This window comes from Empidonax traillii, unplaced genomic scaffold, assembly GCF_003031625.1.
Source record: "Empidonax traillii isolate 1590-97213 ecotype Southwest subspecies unplaced genomic scaffold, ASM303162v1 scaffold218:size1087226, whole genome shotgun sequence".
Lineage (NCBI taxonomy): Eukaryota > Metazoa > Chordata > Aves > Passeriformes > Tyrannidae > Empidonax > Empidonax traillii.
In genome coordinates, this window is record NW_020955411.1 from 382,473 (window position 1) to 395,567 (window position 13,095).

The following is a 13,095-nucleotide window of genomic DNA, read 5'->3' on the forward strand; positions in this document are numbered from 1 at the left end:
TCTCTCCCTTGCATTTATAAGCATCAACGATAGTGCGGGCAGACTCCCAGTTGTTTTTTTGAATGAACTGTCTGTGACATTTGTGCTTTGAGCAGGAGTGAATGGCAAGTTCTGGGTCCATCTCCTAGTCTGGGCCATTTGAAGTCCTTCCTTAGAAGGTGAGCAAATACCTAATCAAGGCAAAATCTTGCTTACCCTCTCTGACTGTCCTTCTGCCTTTCTCTCTGAAACTGGGGACACAGGACAGTGCCACTTTTGCACTTCGCTGCTACTTGCTCTGAGTGAATCAGCAGCTGGATGCCTCCTCAGTGACCTTTTGAAGATTGTCACTCTCCCACTGTCTCTGTAAACACCAAGTCCTTCTCTCCTCAAAGCAGGGAAAATGAGTCAGCTGAGGATCTCAAGGACAACTTACCCATCTCCTGCCTAAAATCAACAGCTCTCCTTACTCTCTGCATCTTTTGTGCATGACTCTATACTCTTGCTGGGCATAAGAATCTTCCTGTATGAGGTGGCTGGGGTGAACTCATTGCCCACTTCCTTTCCTTGGATGAAGGTGGCCTTTTGCTCCTAGCTGCTTGCAGTACTGTAGCTGACAGAATGCCTCCAGCACACTCACTTCTTGCAAGCCTGCAGCTCCCTTGCTGGGAGGCAAGCAAGGGAAATCACACAGTCATAGTGTGAACATTTGAGAAACATTTATAGAAAAGGGAGGGAAAAGAAAGTCAATATTAATAAATTACAGAAAGATAGAACATCTGCACTAAATTATTGCAAACTCAAGTGAGAGTGGAAAGCTAAATAAATAAAGAGAAAATCATGTTAAGGAAGGACATGAGTAATAGAAAAATTCTCCTTCAAAGTGCCACCAGTTAGCCTTTTTCTACAGCACTATATACAAACCAAACTAATGGAGATATAACAGGGGTCAGAAAGCTTGATGCAGCTGTCTAACAGCTGTCAGCCCTGTTTATTCTGCTCCCTTCTGACTCTACATTATTTTATGGCTTAGCTAAGTGCAGTGCAAAGAGAGGAGCCCTGAAGGCTGGGTTTTCTTGCCCCGTCATAGACTGCATTGTCCACATTTTGGGCAGTTCCTGCTCTTCATTTTTGTGGAAGTGCATCCTTAAGCTTAAGGAATAAAATTTTGGTGAAGGCCTTTGTACTGCCAGATAGAATGCAGTGGCATTTTTTATGGTGTGGAGACTTGAATTCCTGTTTGCACAATTCCATGTGATAATTTGACTTTTCCACACCAGTCTCTCATTGCTGTTTCAGGTTCAGCTAACCCACAGATCCTTTTTTCCCAGAGACTCCTTTCTAACCAAAATATTCTTCTGCATTTTTAGCATCATAAAATTTACTACGTGTGCAGTCTCCAGAGTCTACCTGAACTTAATCCCTTGATCTTGCTCTATCATCCCATACACCTTTTTCAGACTATTTCTTCAACATGTTAAAATCATCTGGAGCCAGATGTTTTGCTGAGATGTGTGGTAACACAACAGCTTTTCCTCTGTGTGTAAAGTCTTGTTTTCCTAAATACTCCCAAGGCTGTGCTTTTCCTACTTAGCCTTAAACCTTACCTCTTTTCTTAGCTGTGCTAATTGCATCCTCACATTTGGCCATTTTAGATGCAATTTAAAAAGACATTAAACACTTTCATCTGTGCACTGTAATCTACCCATTATCTTCTCCATTCATGGAGTAATGAGCTAACATTTTCCTCCATCTCCTTTTTAGTGAATGATTAAAATCTGTTACCTTCCATGTCTCTTGCTAATTTAATTTTAATTTTCCAGACCTTGTTTTACATGACTTTGTTCATACTCATCCTTGGACATCTGGTTTTGTTTCTTCTTGTGGTTCCTTATTGTCTTTGAGATCAATGAAGAGAAGTCAGTGTTTTTTATTGCTAGTCTTTTTTCTGCATCTGCACTTCTGCATTTAGTGTTGTTTCTGCATTTAGTGTTGTTTCTTTGGGGAACTACTAAGTCTCTTTAAGTCCTTGGTTTCTTGGCAGTTTCCCAAGCTTATTGAAGTCTGTCTGTCTGAAACCTGCTGGGTTAGTTTTTCTTCTCTTCTCCTGACTTGCCTCTCCAAGGACCATGAAATTTACCTTTTCATGGTAACTCCCATCTACGTTGCCTTCCACCTTCCCTTTCTTACACTGCTCCTCCCTCATGCTGAGACTCAAACCTAGAGGACCTTTTTCCTTTAATTCCTTTCTGGGTCTTCTGAATACAAACAAAAGTTGCGATAAAACTGTGCCATAAAGGGGCTGAAGAGTTTTTATGCTGCTGAATTCTGTTTGTTCAACTAATGTCTCTAACTGCAGCTAAAATCTTCCTCTTCCCACAAGACCTGTGCTTCAGATGTCTCTGATACTTATTCTCAAAGAGCCTCATACATCTTATCTTCATAAATGGATGGCCTTTAACAGACTCCAATAAACTCTGACAATGGTGTCCTATTTCCACCTTTGCATACTTTCAGCAAGGCTAACTCCATCTGTCAGGACAAGCTCATACATACAACGCTCACAAAGTGATGCCTCTTATCTCTTTGCCGTCCGTTCTTCTTGAACAAGCAGCATCTTTTTTCTGTCAGCATTTCAGTCATATGAGTGATTCGGCCATGTCTCCGTGATTTCAGTGAGGCTGTAATCTTGATTCCGTATTAAAACTCCTAGTTAGAATATAGAGAATGTTTATTAAATGCTGCTTTCACCATGCTGCTTTCACTACTATGCCAACATCTAAGACTGATGCATTATTCTCTTGTTTCTTCTGTGGCATTGTGACAAAAAGTATTTTCTTTCTTAGTTTTAAGGTCTTCCTCTTCTCTAGTTTGCTGTGGTATATGTGTGTGCACATTCTAATCATGAGGTTTTTATTCCCTGCCCATTGTCTTTTTCCTGAAACATCATGTAATAGGTGAGAAAGTGAGGGGGTTTTTGAGTCTCAAGCAGTATTTTATTCTTTTTGTGGATACTGGTGTTTAGGACAGTATTCTGAAGTCTTTCAAGCCAGTGTTTGCTCTCAGGAATCATGAGTAGTGACTCTCTCTGAACTAAAAGATGGTGCCTTAAAAATATATTTGTCTCAGCTCAAGAATGAGATTTCAATAATAGGGATGAGTTGGCGACGTAAATGTACCACTAGGAATAAGTGGAGAGGTAAAGTGCCTATGTTACTAAGCAGAATTTAATCTATTTCCTATAGACTAGATAGACGGAGCTCTTTCCTTTCCTTAAGTTGGAAGGGGTTGTAGCATGCCATACCATCAGGAATGCTCACTTCATCTAAATGCAAGAGTTTTTTCTAACCTCGGTGACCACACAGCCCAGACCCAAAGTTCTCAGCAATAACACAAATGGAGGGAATTGTCAGTCATGGAAATGCTTCAACACATTCTGCGTTGCCCAGAAATGTTAGAGACCATCTGGAATTAGTGTTGAATATTTTTGCTAATGACCTCATGATGGAATATTGAGAATGTTTATTAAATTTGCAGATGACACCAGGCAGGGATTACTTGTGAGTCTGGTAGAGAACAGGATTAGAATTCAAAATGATCTTGCCCAATGGATGCTCTGGAAAAAAAATAAATAAATAAAAAAAAGGCAATTTGATGAAGACACACACAATACATACACTTAGACAGGGATGATCATCAGCGTAAGTCCATAATGACAATTTTTAGAAAGTTTGCAGAAAAAGGACTGGGAAGAACTTTGGCAGATCACAGAAGGAGTTGTCAAATGTGCCAACGGTATCATACTTCTGTGAAAATGTCAAATATTATCCTGGGATATATAAGTAGGAATAGATTTTGGATGATTCATTCTACTTATCACTGGGAGGGCCTCAGGGGCAATACACGGTCCAGTTCTGGGCTCTGCACTTCTGAAAAGATAGAGTGTTTGGGGGAAGGCAGGACAGGATCAACACAGTAGTGCAGAAGACTGGCAAAATTGGAATTGGAGAAGTTTTCAAGGAGGCTGTTTAACAGTGGAAGAGGCATGAAATAAACTTCAGATAAACAAAGCTTCTACAGAGAAGAAGGAAAGTACCTGTTGTCCCAGCCTGAGAACTAAAAGACCTAAGTGTATCATGAAAGATGCAGATCAGGCATTGCTAGGAAAACTTTCCTGCTGGTCAGAAGAGTGTCACACTGAAAGGAGTTTTCCGGGAAGAGGTCTCTACTCTGGAAAGGCTAAAGACATGCATCTTGAATTAAGGTGAATTGCTGGCACAGCCAACAAACTGTTGGGCAGCCTCTCAAAGATGTCTGGCTAGCTGAATACACAACTGTGGCCTATGAACCAGAGATAAAGGCAATATTTTAAATCAAGAAACTTAAGGGAGTTATCCACTTGCATCCTGTCTTGAATCTAAGCAACTTTTACACATGTTCACTCTTAAAAAAAAATCAGACATTGTTCCTACATGTTCAAAATGGGTACTCCCACTGCACTGAGAGCCTGTTGTTCTCTGTCGCTTGGGGATGTTTAACAATATCCTGCTTGATGGCTCCTGAATCCCTCAAGTATGCCTGGGTGGGAGGCACCCACTGGGCTGCAGTTCACCAGGGGCAGACTGCAGCTTTCCCCTCTCTCCCTGAAATGCTTATGTAAGCACGGAGAGGGGCATCTGTGAGACACAGGGCATCATATCAGCACCGGCTTCCACCTGTGTGTACACACATAGGTCCCTCATTTCACCCTCCTGCTGCCTTCCTGTCTCCAACTTGACTGAACAAGCAGGGGATCAGCACAGGTTGTAGAAGAGCGTGTGCCCCAGTGCCAAAGGACCATCTTTCACTGCACCTTACCCAGTGTGGTGCAAGGAGGTATAATGCTATTCTGCCAGCAAGACACACCACCAAGGTCGTGGTCTTGGGAATCGAGGGAGCAAGGAGCAGCCTGATCATCTTTGATTGAGTATGGCCTGTATTTAGGGCACTGGTGATGCAGAGATGGTGTCCTTCCAAATCGAGTTTAGATTTGCCTTTCTTCCATTTATTTAAAGTTATCACCTCTACATTGGTTCTGTTTGGCTTTCAATGATGTTCCAAGTAAGTAATTTTAAACTCCTATGATTCACATTATGCCTGACTAATGGTGCCCACAATGGAAAATTCTATGAGTTTCATGATGAAAACCATATTTAGTGTTAGTAGTATCCATATATAGTAGAGACTGATGGTAATAAAGTGAATGAAAAGCAATATGCTGGTAAGGACTGGAAATGAAATCTCTAGAGTGAGACTTTTCCATATGACATATGATTTAAAGGATATGCTAGAAATATTTTGGTGGGAGATCAAATACCACTGTTCTCCACATTTAGGTTTGATGTTTGATCTTTCTTCTTGATCAGGTTCTAGAGAGAAAAACCACACACACACACACACACACAAAACCTCCTCTGTTCATCTTCTGTTTTTTTACTTGCAGCTCCTCCTCCCACTTCACTGCCAGCCCCTCCCAGCTTCCACATCACCACAGGGTTATTAATCAGTTGTGATATCCACATGACCTCCAGTTTCAGCTCTCTTTGGTCCCTCTACTCCACTAGCTGAACTATTTCTAATTGGCTAATCAGCTTATCCGGTTTGGCTCTTGATGCAAACCAGGTCTAGACATGATCTATTCCTGGGAGGCCCCTGGGTTCAAGGGGCCAATCTCACACCCTGTCCATCACTATTGTCAGCACGGTACCCTATCTCAAAGACATGCCAATGAACATTAGTGAGAGATTAAAATGACAGCCTTGGTTTTCTTACATGCCTTTTAATCATCGTAACATGCAGTCTAATGTTTCACTCTGTCTTCCTTTCCCTGCAAACCCATGTTCTTAAGGAAGAAACCAGGAGGGATGAGAGCAGGTCAAAGACCACAGCAGGGTAAAAGCAGTGGAAAGGAATTAAAACGGAGGGTGTGGGAGGAGGAGGACAAGGCAAGAGACAAAATCCAAGTCAGAATCTGGCAACCAGACAGAGAGACAAGGCTAGAATTTAAATTCCTTCATGTGGGTCCCACAGGCTGACATCTTATAGGTGCCACTCGTGTCACACAGGCATGCCACCGACATGTGCCAATGCTGGTGCCAACCACAGGCTGCCTGATATCCATAGCCACACACCTGAAAGGTGATTTTCACAAGTGCTGCACTTATCATCTAGTCCTGGGAAGAGCTGGGAGGCTTGGCTGCTCTGGAAACTAAACTGGCTTTATTGAAGTGCTTGCACATGGATTCAGTAGCTGACTTTTAGACCTTTGGGTTTCTGAAAAAGTCTCAACCTGGTCACTTAGCTGTGACTTTATGCAATTACCGGCCATTTAGACAAATGACAATCAGAGGGCTCCATGCAATAGGATCATGTCTGAATTCCTTCTTGGTCTCTCTGGTAGTGAATAGTTGGCGGCTCTTCTTAAACAAAGCCCCATTCTCTCTGCAAAGAAGTGTCAGTGTAAAAGGCGGATGGTCCCATATGAATATCTGCTACACAGGCAGGCAAAAAGAAGGTCTCCCATGCCCCAGTTGGAGAACTGTGGGGCTGTGTTAACAGCATGCACAACTGAAGTTAATGACCTCACTTGTCCAAGACTTTCTTGTGCTCGGCCAGCTCTGAATGCAGACAGAGCAAGTTCACACCTGCCTGCAAAATACCATATGGACACCATCCGTAACAAACTTGATCAGATGGTTGGTTTCTAAGGGGCATTCAAACTTTTCCTAGATGTGTGTGTGTTTTTTTTCCTCTCTCAGTCATGCTTTTACTTAAAATTTTAGCTAGGGTAATATCGACTCCTTAGCTTTTCAACTCCTTGGTCCAAAACTATTTGGCTGGTGGGATGTGTGAATTCCTTTAGCCAACCAGTGGAGCATGTAATTAGCTCTATATGCACGAATGAATTACGCATATGTTTTGCTATGTGGCTTCAGCTGGTAACTAAGCATGAGAAGTTTCCAGCTAGAAAAGAAAACCAGTGAGAAAGTCAGGAAAGGCTGTGAAGTGGGCAATGCACAGGACATGTCTGGTTTTCCTTGTTCCCTTTCTGCTGCATACCTGATTCTGCCTGCATCCTCGTTTTTTGGGCTGTGCTTTCCATGGAATATATGTTCTTCAGAGGATGCTGGGAGCATACTGCAGGATATGCTCTGTTTTCAGTGTGTCACATTCTGTTTTCACTCAGCACCAGCTCTGGATGACTTTTCTTGATCCAGTAAGGATTAAGTTTGCCCAGCTGCAGAGGCCAGCATGAGTCCTGCTCACCCATCCCAGCCTGTCTGAGCAGGAGACAGAACCAGAGGCTTGCAATCACACACCTGTCCAGTTGATGAAGTTACTGTCTCTTGGCTGAGATGAGGTGTGCAGCTCTGTGTATGTGTTGCTGAGGCTGTTGCAATACAAAGTCAAATGAGTTTGCTTGAACCACTTCACAGTCCAGCTACATCATGTACTTGCAGACAGAGCTTACTGAGAAGGCAGCTGTCTTACTGAACAGTTGCACTACTTTGCTCCTTTTTGTCATCTGTTTAGCAATTGTTTAAGGATGCGAACTTTAAAGCAGGTCAGAGTTGAGGGAAATTTCATATTTGTCAGCCTTTTCTCAGTCTTTTAGTGCAGTGCTCAGCTCATGTTGAGTTGGCCTTCTCTGAACAAGGGGAATGTAACCCTGCTGGTAGCACCATTATATTATTTATATAGCAAGTTACAGTGCAGAGTTCAGACTCCTTTTTTTATACATTTCTTGGTGGAAAAAAATGATTAGAATGTTTTGCATAAGCACAATTTACCCTGTCCATTTCAATACTCGATTTTTGTAATGCACCCTGGCATGTTAGAGCTATTATTTCTTAATATAAATAATAACCTAATACACAGACTTTCCTCCTGATGAAATCCATCCTGCTTTTTAAAACAATACCGTGCCCAGATGGATTAGGATGGATAGAAACTAACATTTTCAAAGAGAGGATCTTTTAGTAGACTATCAGGTCTCATTCAATTTCATGGTGAGAAAAAAACAGAAGTGGATTCAATGCAAATGCTGTTGTCGTTCACTGTTGTTGTTCCAAACCAAGGCATCCAAGGCCCAAACCAATGTTGCCCCAATTCAGCAGAAGTCTTTGCACCACGTTTCTGGTTCTCAGGCATCCAAATAAAAGCTATCCAGCTAGGCAGCACAGTCAGTGCCTTTACCTCTGACCTCCCTCTGATATTGCACACCAGGCCACACATTTTGCAGATGGGGAAAGGCTGAACAGCAAGCATTTCGGCCTCTTACAGATGTGGTCAAATTATCTTAATGTGTTTAAACAAAGTGCAATGTCAAAGTAGCATAAATACCATATTTCAGCAAAATGGCTGCTTCTCCAGTGTTCTGCTTGCTGATGCCAAATGAAATACTTCTCACTGTTTATTCACAAAATTCTTTCTTGCCCACTGAATTTTCATATTGCTGGGCTGGGCCAAATAATCAGTTTCCTTTTAAAATAGAAAAACCATTAGTGCATTCCAATAGGCTTTTCATGTTAAGTTAAAAACTCTTGGGAGTGCAATGTGATTAGCCTATTGCGGTTTTAATTATTGCTGATTGGAGCCTACCTGTGGGGAAACTCTGAAGGGCACACAACAGCCAGCCATGCACACCGAGACATTTATGAAGCAGCTAAAGGAGGAGGCTTGAAATGTGTGCCAGCCATTTGGTATATTAGTAGTATTTCCAGCCTTTTTAAACAGGATGCCCTTTGTGTTAAGAAACACACCTGCATCATTTCAGAGATTAATGTGCAATTTCTTGGCAGTACTTGTGGACATTTCAGTTGTCCATAAAACCAGAGGAGAAAATTTTTTTGATCAGCTTTAATTGAACAGTAATCTCTTTTCCTTAAAGTATCCTAGGTGTCTTGGGAAACTTACAAACCTCCATGAATGCCTGGACAAAGACTAAAGAAATGACAAAGGCCCCCAAAAGTATAAATCCTCCTCCATTAGTCAAGTCTCTTCTGTGAATGAGTTAACTTCAAAAAATGATATTACTAAGTATTTTATCAAAGGAAACATTTAATCAAAGTGAAAGGAAAAGATACTAGTCCCCTTCTGGAATGGGATGGAGACTGCCAAGATGTGTTTTAATTTCTTAAGAAAACAAACTATGTTAAACACTGGGTTTTAAGCAAGCAGATGCTCATTTATCATTCGTTTTGTCTGTGCATGCGCTTGCGATCCTGCTGAACACAAGTTTTCTGAAATGGAAATGACCATATGGCCAATACCTTAAAAATTAATTCAACATGCCCTGCCTCTCGCTTGCAGCACATTCTTTTAATGGTGCTTTTCTTCTTTTTTTTTTCAGCATTGGACAATGGAAACAGAACAACTGCCTTTGTGGGAGTCTGGTTCATTGCAGTGACAAACTATGACTGATGCTGTATGCTATGAGCAGAGTTTGGATACTTTGCAAAGCCTGTGCATTCACGGCCCCACTTCTTTTAGAGGTTATCTCACACAAAACAAAACAAAACCAAAACAAACAAACAAACAAACAAAAACCCTCAACAAAACAAAAGCAACAACAAAAAACCAAACACCCTTTGCTACTGTTTTAACCCCGGTCTTGCTGCAGGCTTCCTAATTGGGATCCTAGACCATCCGAGAGGGCCTACAAGAAGTGGCCTGCAGCTGCCTCAGAGCTGTGCTGAAGTGCTCTGGGGAGCTCTGGGCTGAGTGTTTGGGGTGCCAGAGATGTCCAGGGATGACAGAAGTTCATGCACGCACCGGGTTTTCTCCTCATGCATCACAAAACAGCTAACGGCTGGCTAAGGAAAACATGAGCAAACAAAACAGGGTAGCATTATAAGCTCAAACTCCCAATTTGCAGGTATAATTGCCACCTTTGCTGGAGATTTACATGGTAAGGGCCTAACTTTGATTTCAGACTGGTGGTTCATGAGCAAAATTAAAGTAAGTGCAATTATGACAATAGGTCCTGATGCAGAAAAGAGACTGATTCAGTTGAACACAACTAATGGCCATGCATGTCATTGCAGACTGTAGCTTTCACCTTCCTTGTAAAGACTCAAGTGGCAGCCGTGGACCTGAAGTATAGCCCAGTGACGTAATTTATAGCTACCCACCTTGTCTTAGTCAGGGCAGAATGTTTCCCTAGTCAGCAGAGCATAACTTGTCCATTTTTTTGTATCATCCCCGTTGTGCCCCCTCTGCTGCTTTGTTCCTCTGCTGATCTCAACTCACCCGCTTGTCAGCAAAGACCTGCCCTAAAGCTCTACAAGCAAGAAGTGACACTGGCTGATGATGAATGCCATCAGCATATCATCACAGTGACTGACATCTTTGACACCTTGTAAACCCATACTTTAAACAGCCACATACCAGAAGGATCATTTGCTGACCTGTGCTGATGCAAACAGCAATAGCAGAAATATGTTAACTCCGCGTACACAGCTAACAGTTTTGATGCTCTATATTATTAGATGCCACAATAATAATTAATTATAAATACCATGCACCCTGCATGTGACATAGCTACTCACCTGGGCTTGAACGCTGAGTTAAGGGCAGCAAGGATGACAGAACTGAGAAAGGAACAGTGCCTGTGTTTCAGCTCTCCCCTTGCCTGCTTCCAGAGAAAGCGAGTCTCAGTTTCTTCAGATCCAAGTATCTGAAGAAATACTTGCTATCTGGAACATTCCCAGTCTACCAGGGAAGTAACCAGACATTTGCCTTCCCAACAACAATGAAAACCCCCACCGTGGCTGCCCACAAACAGGGACATTAGAAATAATACTAGGGGATAGGGGAATAGACTATTTCATTTGGTAGGGACATGCAATGATCATCTAATTCAACTGCCTGACTAATTCAGGGCAAAACAAATTAAACCATGTTAGGGGCATTGCTTAAATGCTTCTTAAATGGCATTGACCATCTCACTAGAAAGCCTGTTCAGTATTTGAGCATCCTCTCAGTAAAGAAATGCTTCCTAATGTCCAGCCTAAACCATCTCTGATGCAATTTTGAACCATTCCTATCACTGGATCCCAGGGAGAAGAGCTCGGTGTCTCCCTTTCCACTTCCCTCCTCAGAGAGCTGTAGAGAGCAAAGAGGTCACCCTCAAATCTTCTTTTCTCCAAACTAGACAAGTCCTCATGGGGCATTCCTTATAGCCCTTTCGCTGACTTTGTTGCCCTTCTCTGAATTCAGTGACCTTCACATCCTTCTTAATCTGTAGGGGCCAGAACTGCACACAGTGCTCATGGTGAGACTGCACTAACACTGCATACAGCAGAATAATCAGCTCTTTGGACCTGCTGGTTGTGCTCTGTTTGATGTGCCCCAGGAATGGGGTGCCCTCTTGGCTGCCAGGGCTCACTGCTGACCCACAGTGAGTCTGCTGCTGAGCAGCACCCCCAGAACCCTCCCTCAAGCCACTCCTCTCCCAGTTTATACTTGTGCTCCGCATTATTCTGGGATTTCAATCAGTTAAATTTCATCCTATTAATCATAACCCAATGGTCCAATCTACCTAGACCCCTCTCAAGGCCTCCTGTTCCTCAAGAGAGTGAACACCACCTCTCAGTTTGGTATCATCAGCAAACTTGCTAATGATGCCTTCAAATCCTGTATATTGAACCTGATAGGGTCCTTTGCAAATAAATGCAAACTGACATTTTTAAAGTGAGTTTTATATTTGATTAACCACTGTAATTTTAGAAAACAATTCACTGAGGTGTGGTCGCATATCACATCTCAATGAAAGCCTTTTGAACTGCAACTTTCTCTAAGGAAATTGGTTTTGTGCTTTGAATTACCTGCAAATCACATTCATATGTCTGATTTTTTTTTCCTGGTGATATCGTCTTTGTGTCAGCCCTCAGGAAGATTAACTAACTGATAGGGATAGAAAGTTCTTAGAAACATAGGCTCTGTTTGGTGCTGATCGCTAAGAAATCATCCCTAATGTCTTCATTTCTTTCTTTTCTTGGTTTTTGCAATAGTTACTATTTGGCTACTGCCTACTCTACTCTTCAGAAAGGAATTTATTTTTCAGCCAAAGTAGAATAGACCTTGGAAAAAGTCTGGTGTTGTCAAAACTGACAGCCAAACCTCACCAACACTCATAGGAGGAAATCTAGCTATATCCTAGGGAGAGCTCATTCACAGGAGAACCAAGACAGATTTGTGGAGAAGTATTTTAATAATATTAGCAACTAGTGTTTGTTTCAGAAATGAGTATCCAGTGTGTGCACAGATAGTGAATATTTATTTTAAATAATAATATTTTCTACATGGAGCTGGTCCATTGAGCTGGTCCTATTCGGTACGTTCGTAAGTAAGTGACCGAGCTGAGAAGAGGCTCCAGGTTTCCCACTAGCCTCCTATCGACTTCTGTGCATGTCAGGCCACTCACTCCCCCCAGGCAGGTTGTCATTTCTCTCCCAAGAAAGAGGGGACTCCTATCTGCACTACTTTACATAAACAAGTCCCCCAACTTCACTGCTAAGGTGACATCTGTAGCATCAAGATCACACTCCATCTCCAACCCTCTAATTGCCTACTTTGTTCATAGTCTGGCTCACACTTAGGCTGAGGCCATTGTTCCTGTTTGTCCCCGGCCTGCAGATCAGAGTGCTGACTAGGACTTGGATACTGCCCCCACAGGCAATGTGGGTCGCAGCAGGCTGGGCCATGCCCTGCACTGAGTGCTCTAGCCCAGCAGTGGGTCCCATTAGCACTGTAATAAGCCATAGGCTGGGTTTTAAAATGACTATACAGACAAGATCCAGAAGACAAACTTGGCTTACACATTAGTTTATAAGAGTTTGTCCGTCTTCTAGTGTCATATCTGGAAGTATTTCCTCAGAAGATTTTATTTTTTCCTTATCTCATGATTTGCTGTTTGTTTGTTTAAGGTTCCTGAAGCACAGTCCAAGCAGGTTGAACCTTGTGACTTGTGGCTGACTGAGTACTGCTTTGCAAACAAATGTGCCATGACCACAAACTAAAAACAGTGGGCTTCAGTCCCAGGGAGATCTCCTTTTGCAAGCCTAGTAGCTCCCA

General features: G+C 42.3%; 1 long non-coding RNA gene across 1 annotated transcript; it reads right to left on the minus strand.

Annotated features, from left to right (window-relative positions):
* Positions 1–2,387: 2,387 nt before the first annotated feature.
* Positions 2,388–10,260, minus strand: LOC114059354. The gene is made up of 3 exons (XR_003571645.1): positions 10,152–10,260; positions 8,362–8,499; positions 2,388–2,667 (listed from the first exon to the last, which is right to left on the minus strand). It is a non-coding gene; the product is annotated as an uncharacterized LOC114059354 (long non-coding RNA).
* Positions 10,261–13,095: the final 2,835 nt, after the last annotated feature.